Source organism: Bos indicus x Bos taurus, chromosome 20 (genome assembly GCF_003369695.1).
Source record: "Bos indicus x Bos taurus breed Angus x Brahman F1 hybrid chromosome 20, Bos_hybrid_MaternalHap_v2.0, whole genome shotgun sequence".
NCBI classification, from domain to species: domain Eukaryota; kingdom Metazoa; phylum Chordata; class Mammalia; order Artiodactyla; family Bovidae; genus Bos; species Bos indicus x Bos taurus.
The window spans coordinates 43,429,347-43,445,601 of record NC_040095.1 but is presented as its reverse complement, the minus strand read 5'-3'; the positions used below and the strand labels follow the sequence as shown (position 1 = coordinate 43,445,601).

The 16,255-nt window shown below is 38.4% G+C and overlaps 1 pseudogene; it reads right to left on the bottom strand.

The window, feature by feature from the left end:
- Positions 1 to 8,283: 8,283 nt before the first annotated feature.
- LOC113879040 lies at positions 8,284 to 11,425 on the bottom strand (annotated as a pseudogene).
- Between the last annotated feature and the right edge of the window lie 4,830 nt (positions 11,426 to 16,255).

The following is a 16,255-nucleotide window of genomic DNA, read 5'->3' as shown; positions in this document are numbered from 1 at the left end:
GCTTAAAGCTCAACATTCAGAAAACTAAGATCATGGCATCTGGTCCCATCACTTCATGGGAAATAGATGGGGAAACAGTGGAAACAGTGGCTGACTTTATTTTGGGGGGCTCCAAAATCACTGCAGGTGGTGATTGCAGCCATGAGATTAAAAGACCCTTACTCCTTGGAAGGAAAGTTATGGTCAACCTAGACACATATTAAAAAGCAGATATTACTTTGCCAAGAAAGGTCCATCTAGTCGAGGCTATGATTTTTCCTGTGGCCATGTATGGATGTGAGAGTTGGACTATAAAGAAAGCTGAGCACTGAAGAATTGATGCTTTTGTACTGTGCTGTTGGAGAAGACTCTTGAGAGTCCCTTGGACTGCAAGGAGATCCAACCAGTTCTTCTTAAAGGAGATCAGTCCAGGGTATTCATTGGAAGGACTGATGTTGAAGCTGAAACTCCAATATTTTGGCCACCTGATGTGAAGAGCTGACTCATTTGAAAAGACCCTGATCCTGGGAAAGATTGAGGGCAGGAGGAGAAGGGAATGACAGAGGATGAGATGGTTTGATGGCATCACTGACTTGATGGACCTGGGTTTGTGTAGACTATGGGATTTGATGATGGATACAGAGGCTGTGGTTCATGGGGTCACAAAGAGTCAGACAGGACAGAGCAAAAGAACTGAACCAAGTTAACAATGGTCACTGTCTTTTTGTTTCTAAATTTTCAGTTCAGTTCAGTTCAGTCATTCAGTCATGTCTGACTCTTTGCTACCCCATGAATCACAGCATGCCAGGCCTCCCTGTCCATCACCAACTCCCGGAGTTCACTCAGATTCACCTCCATCGAGTCAGTGATGACATCCAGCCATCTCATCCTCTGTTGTCCCCTTCTCCTCCTGCCCCAAATCCCTCCCAGCATCAGAGTCTTTTCCAATGAGTCAACTCTTCGCATGAGGTGGCCAAAGTACTGGAGTTTCAGCTTTAGCATCAGTCCTTCCAAAGAAATCCCAGGGCTGATCTCCTTCAGAATGGACTGGTTGGAGCTCCTTGCAGTCCAAGGGACTCTCAAGAGTCTTCTCCAACACCACAGTTCAAAAGCATCAATTCTTCAGCGCTCAGCTTTCTTCACAGTCCAACTCTCACATCCACACATGACCACAGGAAAAACCATAGCCTTGACTAGACGGACCTTTGTTGCCAAAGTAATGTCTCTGCTTTTGAATATGCTATCTAGGTTGGTCATAACTCTCCTTCCAAGGAGTAAGCGTCTTTCAATTTCATGGCAGCAATCACCATCTGCAGTGATTTTGGAGCCCAGAAAAATAAAGTCTGACACTGTTTCCCCATCTATTTCCCATGAAGTGATGGGACTGGATGCCATGATCTTCGTTTTCTGAATGTTGAGCTTTAAGCCAATTTTTTCACTCTCCACTTTCACTTTCATCAAGAGGCTTTTGAGTTCCTCTTCACTTTCTGCCATAAGGGTGGTGTCATCTGCATATCTGAGGTTATTGATATTTCTCCCAGCAATCTTGATTCCAGCTTGGGTTTCTTCCAGTCCAGCGTTTCTCATGATGTACTCTGCATATATGTTAAATAAGCAGGGTGACAATATACAGCCTTGACATACTCCTTTTCCTATTTGGAACCAGTCTGTTGTTCCATGTCTAGTTCTAACTGTTGCTTCCTGACCTGCATACAGATATCTCAAGAGGCAGGTCAGGTGGTCCAGTATTCCCATTTCTTTCAGAATTTGCCACAGTTTATTGTGATCCACACAGTCAAAGGCTTTGGCATAGTCAATAAAGCAGAAATAGGTGTTTTTCTAGAACTCTCTTGCTTTTTCCATGATCCAGAGGATGTTGGCAATTTGATCTCTGGTTCCTCTGCCTTTTCTAAAACCAGCTTGAACATCAGGAAGTTCACTGTTCACTATTGTTGAAGCCCGGCGTGGAGAATTTGGATATTGAGCATTACTTTACTAGCATGTGAGATGAGTGCAATTGTGCGGTAGTTTGAGCATTCTTTGGCATTGCCTTTCTTTGGGATTGGAATGAAAACTGACCTTTTCCAGTCCCGTGGCCACAGCTGAGTTTTCCAAATTTGCTGGTATATTGAGTGCAGCACTTTCACAGCATCATCTTTCAGGATTTGAAATAGCTCAACTAGAATTCCATCACCTCCACTAGCTTTGTTCGTAGTAATGCTTTCTAAGGCCCACTTGACTTCACATTCCAGGATGTCTGGCTCTAGGTCAGTGATCACACCATCATGATTATCTCGGTCATGAAGATCTTTTTTGTACAGTTCTTCTGTGTATTCTTTCCACCTCTTTTTAATCTCTTCTGCTTCTGTTAGGTCCATATCATTTCTGTCCTTTATCGAGCCCATCTTTGCATGAAATGTTCCCTTGGTATCTCTAATTTTCTTGAAGAGATCTCTAGTCTTTCCTATTCTGTTTTTTTTCTTCTATTTCTTTGCATTGATCGCTGAGGAAGGCTTTTTTATGTCTCCTGGCTATTCTTTGGAAATCTGCATTCAGATGCTTATATTTTTCCTCTTCTCCTTTGCTTTTTGCTTCTCTTCTTTCACAGCTATTTGTAAGGCCTTCCCAGACAGCCATTTTGCTTTCTAGCATTTCTTTTCCATGGAGATGGTATTGATCTCTGTCTCCTGTACAACGTCACGAACCTCAGTCCATAGTTCATTAGGCACTCTATCTATCAGATCTAGTCCTTTAAATCTATTTCTACTTCCACTGTATAATCATAAGGGATTTGATTTAGGTCATACCTGAATGGTCTAGTGGTTTTCCCTACTTTCTTCAATGTCAGTCTGAATTTGGCAGTAAGGATTAGGATATCCATAAAACGGCATAAACTAGAGCCATATATACGAGTTTCTTTAAGAATCTACATGCTGTCAACAAATACATCTGGTGCTTAATCCCTGTTGTAGCAATAAAAGCTGCCTATTCTGCCAAAAATTTAATAGAAATTAAAGCTCAGATTTCCACTTTAAAAGAGAGAAATTTTTGAAGTATCACAGTTTATTATATCATAGGAAAGCTGTATTTGTTCAGCACCATGGAGCAAACATTTATATATTCCCAGTTACCCTGTGTCAAAATCTTGCTCCTCTTTCTTAAAGTGAAACATAAATACCTAGTACAGCTTATCTTCTAAATTACTGCAATAATGCCAAATTTTTATCTATGAGTTCCTATTCAACAAACATTTTAAGTATTTTAAGTGCATGGGTTACCTTGTTCACTCAACCAACATGTAGTTAGAAATCCCTTTACAGATAGGGAAAATGAAATATAGAAAAGAAAGATAACTTACTTAAGGTAACACATCTGGTTAGTGGTAGAGCTAACATTTAAACTCAGATAGGCCAACCTCGACGGAAAAGGCAATGGCAACCCACTCCAGTGTTCTTGCCTGGAGAATCCCAGGGACAGAGAAGCCTGGTGGGTTGCCATCTATGGGGTCACACAGAGTCGGACACGACTGATGCTAGTTAGCAGCAGCAGCAGCAGCCAAACTCGAAAGTCCCTGCTTCTAAATGAAATACTACTATACATTCCCCAACACTATATGTGCAATTGTTGTTTGGTTCTAGACCCACATTTTTAGTAATCTTCATGCATGCCTGAAGATTTAGTGGTTTCTGACTCTTTGCAAACCTATGGACTGTGGCCCTCCAGGCTCCTCTGTCCATGGGATTCTCTGGGCAAGTACACTGGAGTGTGTTGCCATGAACTCCTCCAGGGGATCTTCCCGAGCCAGGGGTCTAACCCGTGTCTCTTGTGTCTCCTACATTGGATGGTGGGTTCTTTACCACTAGTATCCCTGGGAAGTATGTTAATACTTGTTCATTAACATCAAATCAAATATTTTCATATACAGTGTTAATGATAAACTTGATGAACTTAGTAGATTGTTCATAGATAAGATTTGACTGTTAAAATTCCTAAATTGGTGTGTCTGTCTTAACTGATTTAACGCAACTGATTAAAGCAGCTTTTCTTTTCCTCTCTTACAGATACTATTGCGTGATTTATTGCTAAGCACAGGTTTTTAGTGTGAAAAGTTTTCTAATATATTTGATGAATTGGGCCTAGGAAAAAACATCTCCCTTAAACAACCATTTTTTGAATCAACTGAGTATGATATAAGGTTCAGAGAGAAGTACTGTCTCCATTGGGACCACATATCTCTTTGATTTGAGCAGTCTTCCTGGCTACCCCAGCCAGTTTACTCTCAGGATGAATTATGGGGTGGAAAAGCTTGTATCCAGAGACATAAGCAGTACGCGAGAGAAGGAAAAACAAACTCATTTTAAGCCAAAATGATCCCCATTATTTTGGTTCATTGTTGAATGAGAAAGAACATGATGTTACCCCCCCAATATAGCATTAATTATAATGTGGGGTCATCAGAGGTAGAATACAATTTTAGATTTATACTTATGAGAAGTATAAATTTTTTTTTTTTTTTTTTTACTATAAGGTCCAATTTATTTTTAAAACTGAAAATGGCTGTCTTCGGTTTTCTGTTGAATGAGCACCTCCTGGGTGCTGGGGCTTGGCTGGGCTTGTCACGTGGATCATTTCAAGGAGTTCTCATGAGTGAGCTGGGTAAGGAGCAGGTCAAGATACAGAATCACCAAGGCTCCTGGGGGTGAGTGGCCAGCCCACGGAGAAGCTACTGTCCACTTTCCATAACAGTTAGTAATACAGACACTACTAGAACTCAGTATATGAACACCAAATCTGCAGTTCTGGACTATCTGCCCAATTTTCTTCAGCCTTGAACTCTGTCAAACTGATGTTCCCTATGACAATGTTTAAACTTGATAATTGGTAAAATGTTTTTGTTTCAAATGAATTCAGTATTTTCCCTAAAATATGTTATTCTGAAACACTGAGGGTAAAATAAAACAAAACAAACAAAAAGCATATAAAATAAAATTATTTGATTTGTGAGTTTTAATTCTCATGTCCTGGCACTTAACATTTAATCAAAAGATGATTCTTTTAAAATATATATCTGATCATGGCATTTTTCTTCTAAAGACTGCAATAGTTGCTCATTACACTTAGGAAAGAATAAAACCAAGATCTTTACCAAGATGCAAGGGAGAAAATTGGAATTATTCAAAGTGCTTTATTTATCTCACTGACTGTGACACACTATTTGGTAATACCAGACAGTAGGACATTCTGAAATTCAAAGACAATGCCACACAATGAAGAACTACCCTGCTTGTTCCAGTACTTTTTATTGTCTGGCTCAGACCCAAACACCACTTTAGATGTAAATTACTTTTCCATTACAGAGAAGACAAAACTTATGCAAATCAGGTGAAGTTAGGTCTGAGCTTTCTTCAGTTTTGCAAAGCACTGTTCACTTTTTGAGCAATCACATAGCCATAACCTAAAGTGTCTGTAGTGCTGAGTTGCCAATTCAGACTACAAGTATGGCTACAAGAGTCACAGTAACTCTGCATATGAAGGCAAGCATCCAGCAGCTTTGTTGGGTCTTAAAGTCCAGTTGTGCCTGTGTACTGAAATGCACTTTTATAAGTTATTTTAGTTGTATTTTTTTCTTCATATTACCCTGTAAGGATGGTACATTAGCTTTAAAAGCATTATATATGCATAGGTTAGGCTTCCTCAGTGGCTCGGATGGTAACGAATCTGCCTGCAATGCCGGAGACCTGGGTTAGATCCCAGGGTTGGGAAGATCCCCTGGAGGAGGGCATGGCAACCCACTCCAGTATTCTTGCCTGGAGAATCCCCATGGAGAGAGGAGCCTGGCGGGCTACAGTCCATGGGGTCGCAAATGGCTGGACACGACTGAGTGACAAAGCACAGCGGCACAGCATATGGTTAAACAAACTATGATTTTCATTTAAAGATAGCAAAAACTATTTGCTATTGTTGTTCAGTTGAGTCCTACAAAAGGTCGAGTCCTTTTCCTCTACCCTCCTATTTTGTCTGGCTGGGGCCCTGTGAATTAAACTGACAAAAGACAAATTAATAAGAGAAAAGACAAACGGAGCATATTATCCTGTATAGTGTGCATACATGCAGGAGAAACTCAGTGATGAGTAACTCAAAGGAATGGTTAGAAATTTAGTTTATTTAGAATGTTAATAATAAATGTGTAGAGAAGAGACAAGACAAAAGGAAAGATTTTAGGCTTCCAAGGTGATAAACTGTGGGAAGGCAAACATATGGGGGAAACTAATGCAGTAGTATTTGTACTGGTCCATTTCAGTGCCAACTCTTTCTGTTCATCATGGTCTTGCAACTTTACAGGAGAGGGGATGTATATGGCAGTCATCATAACTCAAGAGTTTAATCAGATAAGGGAAGCTCTAGGAAGACTTCTTTCCTACTGGTTGAACTTCAAATGCCTTCAGCTCAAAATAACAGGCATATTTGGGGGTGTCATATTTCAATTCCCTATTATAAATATGAATGTGGCTTCCTGGTGGCTCAGACAGTAAAGAATCTGTTTGCCAATGCAGGAGGCCTGGGTTCAACTCCTGGGCCAGAAAGATCCCCTAGAGACGAAATGGCAACCCACTCCAGTATTCTTGCCTCGGAAAAGGCATGGACAGAGGAGCCTATTCATGGGATTTCAAAGAATTGGATGCTACTTCATAACTAAACAACAACTATATATATATATATATATATATATATATATAAACACACAGACACACATTTGTCAAACACACAGACACACATTTGTCAAAAGTGAAAGTGCTCAATTCAATGCACCCAAGCAGCACTGCCTCATACCTCTCCACATGGCTGACATTACATCTTAACCTGCCATCATTTTCATAGTTACTCAGTTCCAGTTGTATTATTCTCCTTGTATTTTCTGAATACTTTCCTAAACATCCTCCTACCTTTGCAAGCTTTGCACTTGCTCTTTCCTCTCTCTACCTGGAATGTTGACCCCTCAAACATTACATAGCTCTTCCCTCCCTTTCATCAAGGTTTTGTTTAAAAGCCACTTCATCTGAGAGAGCTGCTTTATCAGCTCTAATGAACAATAGCAACTCTCATCATTACTTATTGTCCTCTCTGCTTCCTATAGCCCCATAGCATTTATTACCAGTCTACAGAGTGACGTGTAATGGCATCAACATCTTGGATATTTTTTTGTCTCTTCTCATTAAACATAAATTTCTTGAAACCTATAGATTTAATTTATCTACATTGATATATATAGGTGCTGTGCTTAGTTTCTCAATCGGGTCCAACTCTTTGCAACCCCACTGACTATAGCCCACCAGGCTCCTCTGTTCATGGGATTCTCCAGGCAAGAATACTGGAGTGGGTTGCCATTTCCTTCTCCAGGAGACATTCTGGACCCCTGAATCCGGGTCTCCTGCATTGCAGGCAGATTCTTTATTGAGACACCAGGGAAGCCCATATATATGCATACAACACACATATTCAAGTTTTCTCTTTTCTAAAGACATGATGCAAAAGAAGTGTGAAAGAGAATAGTGACAAGGAGTGTCTGGGATTAACATTTCCCAAATGTTTTACTTTTAGGGGCAAAATAGGTTTACACCTTAGTATAAAGGATGCAGAACTACTATAAATGGGACTAAAAATATCATTTGAGTGAATGCACAATCAGCAAAGTATTTGAAGCACAAATACAAGGACAGGGAAGCACCTTTGGTAAAGATGCTGATAGAGACCTTTTAATGGGACTATAGAAAAACAAGGTGACATTGGTTTTATTGAAAGGAAACATTAGCTTCTAGTATTTTTTAACATGCAGACAGGATTTAGAGGCAAGAGTCTATTGTACCTCTTTATACTGAATGACTGTTGAGAAATAAGTACTTTCTTGAAATGATATTGAAAAGCAGTGTTAGCGTTTGTGAAGACTATGTGAAAAAGATAATAGGGAGAAGGGTATAATTCTTGATCTAAAGTGAAGAACCTGGGAACTGACTATCAAAGATAGTATATACCCAAAAGTCAGAAATCAATGGCTTATTTTAACATGCTGTAAGCCATACATTTTAATGGATATGCACCATGCTATTTTTTTTTCTCTCAGTCAACACTGACTGAAGGAGGACTTATATTTAAGTACAGAAAACTCAATAGTATACACATGGCCCAGTTTGGTGGGCAGTTCTTTGTCCTTTGCCATTTCAGACCCAGGACACTGCCTCCCCTAGTGATGGGGAACCTCTCGTATCTGTCCGTACAATTGGTCCTGATATTGTAGCTTCCAGCTGCTTAGCCAGAATTAACTTGTATGAAGGTGATGGTAGTATTAATCTTGCTGTGGACTATATGCCCCAGCCTAGGCTTCACCTTGATAATGCAGTAGGAAACCCCCACTTTAAGACACAGGCAGAGAGGCAGACAACCAGCCCAGTAGGGTCCACATTTGTGCAATAACTACCAGTGAGCTTTCTTGTTCTCTACCAAGGTGGGGACAGTCTGAAATCCTGCTTGAAGGACATATGGCCTCTTAGTGGGGACATCCCTTTGCCCACAGCTTTTTTCTCTAGCACGGCTAACAATCTCTTGCTTTGTCTCTGGACTCTACTTGATGGCCAGCTTAAGCGGCTGTGTAGCCGTTCAGCTCTCCAAGGCCTGGTTAAACGAGTGAACTGGTTCACTGCAGGAGGCACTTTCCACTGCTTACGGAGGATAGCGTTTCGTCACTCCACCTCAGTGCATCTTGGCCATTTCACAAATCAGTGAAGTGCCTTTTTAAGCTGGATGTCCTTTCCAGCGACAGAAATCTTGCGCCTTTCCTCAAACAGGTGGTTTACCACCTTCTTGGCTTCCTGATTCTTCACGACAGCAGGGACTAGGGCTACCTTCACAACAACTCTTATCAAGTAAATGCCATGATTTTCCACTGCTAACAGGAGGAAAATAACATATGATCACATAACTGATATGTAACAAGGCCAGGATTTGGGCACAATTTGACAGTCACCAGAGACTATCATTTTTATTGTACAATATAAATAATGTTTAGTAAAATTTTAAACAATCGATTCTTTAACATTCCATGAAAAGAAATGAGAATATTCAATGTTCTTTTTGAGACATTGTGCCTAATATTCATAACACATGCTACTATCATGAAGGAAAATCTCTAGCTATTCATGGTTATCTGAAAACTTCAAAAAACTCAAACCAATGGTCCAGTTTATAAAAAGAAAGAAAAAAGAGGGCTAGAGGGAGGAAGGACAGAAGCCAAATCAATGTATAGCTTTTAGTCAGGAAAAATCTTATTCTTTTTGATTAGATTAAAATATCCCTACCCTCAAAAGTTTTCTATCACCAATATATCATTTTTCCTTTGTTCCCTTGTGTTTTCATAATATTTTGTTCATATTACTACAGTGATATACAAATTCTTACCCAACTTATAGAATAAACTGTGCTATTTACAACAGATCAGATAAGAGCTTTTTTATGTAGAAAGTGTCATGGATTTATGATTAACTTAACTGAGTTGCTGATCACTTGCTTGATGCAATATTTCAGGATGTTACTAAACTAACAACTTGGCAATATGATTGAAAAAATATTTATAGAATGGAAAACTATCTTACTGTCACAACAATTGGATAAATATGATAAAGATAATTCCAAGTATCAAAAGCATATAATATGTTGTTTTGCTTACATGCTGCAGTTATATATTCATAAAATGATTATATCACAACAAAATAAAAATACTGTTTGTAAGCCAACTGGTAACCAATCTATATTCCTCATTCTTTTTTAGCCCTAAATAAATCTAATGACATGGAAACAAATTTGTAAGTATATTGTTATATTTACACAAATGTAATAACTGTTATTTCAGTGTGAAAAGGCTGCTTGAGAATAGAAATCTTAAATATGTTATTTTGTAAATAGCAATACCAACATAGCAGAGCTCATTAACAACTGATGCTGACATATAACACAAAAAGTTGTTCAACTGTTGGTAGCTGCTGATAAATTATGATATTGATATACCTTCAAAATATGTGCATTTCTTTCATGAGACCTATTGTAAGGCCCTCTGCTATATCTGTTGTAGGAAAGATGCTAAATTTAGTGGGTGTGCAAAGAAAGCAGAAATGTAGATGAAAATCCAGATGATTTTGTTTTCGTGATAAAAATGAAGCATGAAGTACTAACTGCCTAAGTACTTGGGTGATTCTGTAAAACATCAAATTGAAAAAATATAGAAGAAATTTAAAAGAAACATCTGAAAGTGACAGCATTAGATCTGTTTGGAAACGTATTCAGCAGGCTTCCTCTGCAAGTGATGTATAAAGTTTCGACTTGTCAGATTGCTTAAATGAAACTGCATCTCACCATGGAAGATATCTCCAAATCCTTAAATTAAAGAGAAGACAATTTCAGACACTCATCATTAAGGAGGTAATAAAGAAACACACACTCACACACACACACACACACACACACACACACATACACACTCTTACTTCTCCCTGACCTTAGCTGAAAATGAGCACTAAATAATACTTCAAAAGTGCATTACACCATCTCCAACAAGAATCTGGCAGGTGACAGTGAGGAAACTGTTGTTCTTTGCTATAATATTAAGTTTTCAACTTAACTGTTAAAATGTTTAAAAGTTAAGTTGCGATATAACAAATGTTTGCTGAGATTTCATATATATTCTTAGAAACAGAATTTTCGTGGGATAGTGATATTTTTCCCTCACTCCAAGCTTTGATCAAGACACAGGATTTGGATAATAAACCCAAAAGAAATAGAGGAAATAAAAATAATATCAAATGCAACCTTGTCAAAGAACACAGCCACTTACTTTGACAGTATTAGAGAACAGAATTAGCTTTTTACGGAAAGTTTTACATTTTCTTATGTAACCTGGAGGTTGAACAACTCCTTTTGCCATATCCAAAATGCAAATTTCCTTTTATCACCCACTGCTCCTTTAAAATATACTCAGTGTGGTAACTGTCAGGATTTTCCTGCCCACTCAGATAAAATTTGTTCTAAGGATACTTCACACTGTTTTTCACAGACACAATTCAGTAAGTAATCATAATGTTGAGTCCAAGATATCCATCACCACTCAGAATTTCTATTTAATAGCATATGTTTTATGACTTAATTATATTAACACCAGCCTATTTCAGGTCAGATGCCTCTAAGATTAAAAATGGGGAGTTGACTTTTCTATTTGTTTACTGAAACCTCTCTCATAGACAGTTCTTTCCCTGCCCCTTTTCTAGATAAAAACAGTTCTTTAACCACCATTCAGCTCTAAGGTCCTGATATATTTTGCAAGAGTTTCCTTTTCTTTTTCTTCTGACATTTGCTGCAGTCCAGTTCTCTCTCTCCTACCTTTTTCTTGACTTCTGTTCTCCATAGCCCTTTGCCATTCTTCCCTGAGCTGTGACTATGCACATTCAGTTCCTTGCTGCTTTGTTCCCTCCGTGACTCCAGGTGGCGCTCTTGGACAGGATGACTTGCTCTCCGCTCAGTTCACATCAGGTAGGAGAGAACCCTACAGGCCTTCATCCATTGTTAGGACTTATCCAGGGAGTGTATGTAGGTCGACCCTAAAATAGCATCACTATCCAAAGAGTTATTAAGGCCTTTTTCTTTTGCAAGAGTCCCACAGTGAGAGTCAGATCCTGGTCCACCCTGCCTCCCAAATGCAGGAGTAGTGTATCAGACTTTCTGTAGATCCCGGTGACAGCCTGTACCCTACATGGATGTTTAAGCAGAGAGAAGGAGAAGAGGCAGAAAGGAATATCACATCCTACCTGGAGGAGGGGATTTGAAAAATAGCACCCTCACATTTATATACAAAAATATATTTTCCTTTCACTATCTTCTTCCCTAAAACCCTCTCTTTTTCTCTCATTTCTTATATACTTAAGATGAGAAGATTCAAGACACTAAGAACACATATTTTAATTATTTTAAACTTTCTTTGTAGATGCTTCACATGCTGATTCATCTTTGGAATGTCATTCTATTGCACATTAGTCAAATTTAAGCTGTTCTACTTAAAAAACCTTTATCATACAATAATGAAATGACACTAGCTTCAGAAGGTACCTTGGATCATCATTAAACCTAGATGCACTTATAAAAAGCATTTGAGGAAGAAAACAGCAGGAGATTAAAGGAAGTATGAAAGAATCAGGCCATAGACCAGAAGAGACAATCAGTTTCTGACACTTAGGATCCTGGAATACATCTTCTGTTGAAAGAGAGTGATGCTGAAGACATAAAATAGATTCCTGAAGAGTTTGTTCACTTATTTGTTCCTTTGTTCACTCATCCAACAGTTCATAAAAATAGACATTAATATCTTGAATGTAACAAGCTAAATGCAGTGAACTGGAATGCTGTTTAGGAATATCAAACAGTCATATTTTACAGAACTAATTATAATATCTTTCCAATAAGAAGTTCACATGTCTTCCAAATTTTTGTAGAAAAATCTCTTAAAAGTGACGTTACATGATGTTCAATGTAGGAACATGAACATGTTTTCCTTCTTCCCTACTACCTAATACTATTGGTTTAATTTGCTTTTGGTATGTTACAGTTGGGTTTGAACTTTGCATTTTTACTGTATTAATTATGAGTCCCTTGGACTTTCAAATGAGAATTCAAGTCAACAGTAATATACCAATCTTAAAAATTAACTGAGCTTTTGCAGATTTAATCTGGTGATCTCAACCATATAAATTAGTCATACTTTTAATTTAAAAAAGCTGTGTTTCAGTGATGACAAATTATGTAGTCATAAAGTTAACTAAATATACTCAAACATGAAACTAGCAAGGAACTATTATATCATTTATAAAATTACAACACTAAAAATTACTAATTAAATTTATTACACTAAATACTGAGGAATTAGATAATAACTGCAATGCAGCAGATAATGTTTTGCTGAAACTAAATCACTTCTTAAAATACAAAAAGAGTTTTGTCACACAGTGAAGGACATTTTGAGTTCTGTATACTTACTTTAGTTTCAGGTATGTGATGATTTCATTCTGGAATCAACTTTGGTTTTACTATTCAAACTACTATAAAGTAAGTATACCACAAGGTCCCATGGCCTTGGCTTAGCAAGAATATTTCATTTTTCCCTCAACCTCCATTGTTTTCTCATTAACCTGAAACCATTAAATAGTAAAATGATTTGTTGACTCACAAATCATAAAGTAAATCCATTTACTCAATTAAGTCTGATTGTTGCCATCATAGTTGTAAGTAACCATACAGCTCTAAGGTAACTACTGAAATACTGCAGAATACACTATATTGTTTAAATTTAAAATTGAAGCAAATGCAGACACAAACTTTTCTCAGGGTTACTGCCAAAAAGAAGGAGGACAGAGAGGAGAAGAAGTGGAAGGAGAAAGGAGAGAAATTTTCAGGACATCGGGATATATGGCTCCCTGGGAAATATCAATTTAGACCTTGTGTTAACATGTAATCTAAAGTACAAAGTTTAAAGTTATTTTATAAAACAGTACTTAAAATTTTATATTAGCTTATATAATTCCTTTTGGAAGTTTTCTTCAGTATTTTAAAATATTATATATATGTATGTGTGTGTGTATCAGATCAGATCAGATCAGTCGCTCAGTCATGTCCAACTCTTTGCGACCCCATGAATTGCAGCACGCCAGGCCTCCCTGTCCATCACCAACTCCCGGAGTTCACTCAGACTCACGTCCATCGAGTCAGTGATGCCATCCAGCCATCTCATCCTCTGTCGTCCCCTTCTCCTCCTGCCCCCAATCCCTCCCAGCATCAGAGTCTGTTCCAATGAGTCAACTCTTCCCATGAGGTGGCCTAAGTACTGGAGTTTCAGCTTTAGCATCATTCCTTCCAAAGAAATCCCAGGGCTGATCTCCTTCAGAATGGACTGGTTGGATCTCCTTGCAGTCCAAGGGACTCTCAAGAGTCTTCTCCAACACCACAGTTCAAAAGCATTAATTCTTTGGTGCTCAGCCTTCTTCACAGTCCAACTCTCACATCCATACATGACCACAGGAAAAACCATAGCCTTGACTAGACGGACCTTTGTTGGCAAAGTAATGTCTCTGCTTTTGAATATGCTATCTAGGTTGGTCATAACTTTCCTTCCAAGGAGTAAGCGTCTTTTAATTTCATGGCTGCAGTCACCATCTGTAGTGATTTTGGAGCCCAGAAAAATAGTCTGACACTGTTTCCCCATCTATTTCCCATGAAGTGATGGGACAGGATGCCATGATCTTCGTTTTCTGAATGTTGAGTTCTAAGCCAACTTTTTCACTCTCCGCTTTCACTTTCATCAAGAGGCTTTTGAGTTCCTCTTCACTTTCTGCCATAAGGGTGGTGTCATCTGCATATCTGATGTTATTGATATTTCTCCCAGCAATCTTGATTCCAGCTTGTGTTTCTTCCAGTCCAGCGTTTCTCATGATGTACTCTGCATATAAGTTAAATAAACAGGTTGACAATATACAGCCTATACATATATATATATATATATATATATATATATAATGACTTGAGAGTCCCTTGGACTGCAAAGAAATCAAACCAGTGAATCCTAAAGGAAATCAATCTTAAATATTAATTGGAAGGACTGTGGCTGAAGCTGAAGCTCCAATACTTTGGCCACTTGATGCGAGGAGCTGACTCATTGGAAAAGACCTTGATGCTGGGAAAGATAGAGGGCAGGAGGAGAAGGGGATGGCAGAGAATGAAATAGTTGAATGGCATCCTCCACTCAATGGACATGAGTTTGAGCCAACTCCTGGAGATGGTGAAGGACAGGGAAGGCTGGCATGCTGCAGTTCATGAAGTCGTAAAAATTAAGACACAACTAAGTGACTGAACAACAACAACAAATATATATATATACAAAATATGTGTGGCATGCATATAAATTTTGAAGCAATACAGAGTACTTGAGAACCTACTGGCCATTTAAGAATTGCAACCTTACTCTAAGGAATTCTGTCACTCTCCACCCAACACTTCCTTCATTCAGGATTTCAAATCCCTAATGGTCCCCTTCCCAGAAAAGAGGTAATAACATCCTGGATTTTAGACTTATCATCCTTGGCCTTTTTATACTTTATCACATGTTTACATTGGAACAATATATTGTTTCATTTCACTTATTTATTTTTTAAAAATAATGTACTCCATATAGTTCTTTCTGTTTTTTCTCCCTTATTTATTGTTGCTGGCTCAGTTTAATAATTCTAAAATTTTTCTTCATATAGTTTAATCAATTGTTAGTTATTGCTTAAATGTCAGCATTCAAGTCCATGAAAGTCTAAATTTTGTGTGACTTTTTTGCTCCCACAGATTCTCATTCATGGTGAGTGAGTGAGAGAATGTGTATGTGTGTGTGAGAGTAACAGAGAAAGAGAAAGAGAGAGAGAGATGTGACTGTGGAAATCTGGGGCCTAAATCAATCATGCTTTCCCTTAGAAAGAACTTTCATTTCCTTCTGGTGGGATCAAGGGTGTGCTATTGACATGGGACCCATCCCATGACAATGGTCTTATCTCCTGCTGGTATGGAAATCTAATTAATCTCTCCACCCCCACAGAGAGGGGTTTTCCCAGGTGGCTCAGTGGTAAAGAATCTACCAGCCAAGCAGGAAATGCCTCCCAAGCAGGAGATGTGGGTTAGATCCGTGAGTCAGGAATATTCCTTGCAGAAGGGAATGGCAATCCACTCCAGTATTCTTGCCTGGAGAACCCCAGGGACAGAGGAGCCTAGTGGGCTGCCATCTATGGGGTCGCACAGAGTTGGACACAACTGAAGCGACTTAGCAGCAGCAGCAGCAGAATCTTGGTGGGCTACAGTACCTGGACTTGCAAAGAGTCAGACATGACATAGCAACTAAAGAGAGCCCCACAGAGAACCCTACCATCCCCAAAAGCTTAGTACTATTTTTGACCACTGAAAGTCTTCTATAGTGTGGTGTAAAACCCCCAAATCTATAACATTTATAGTTTAGCAGAATTTAGTTCTTTCATAGTAAGTGCCCAATGATATCTTGTCAGGAAGACACAGTTCATATACTTGTGATACTTGTGTAGAAGTAGGTACTATAAATGGTCTGATTATAAATTCAGAGTATGTCTGAGTTTATATTATAAATATCACAAATTCAGATTATATCTGATTGTTTTTATCATATATATGTAATACTGGAAAA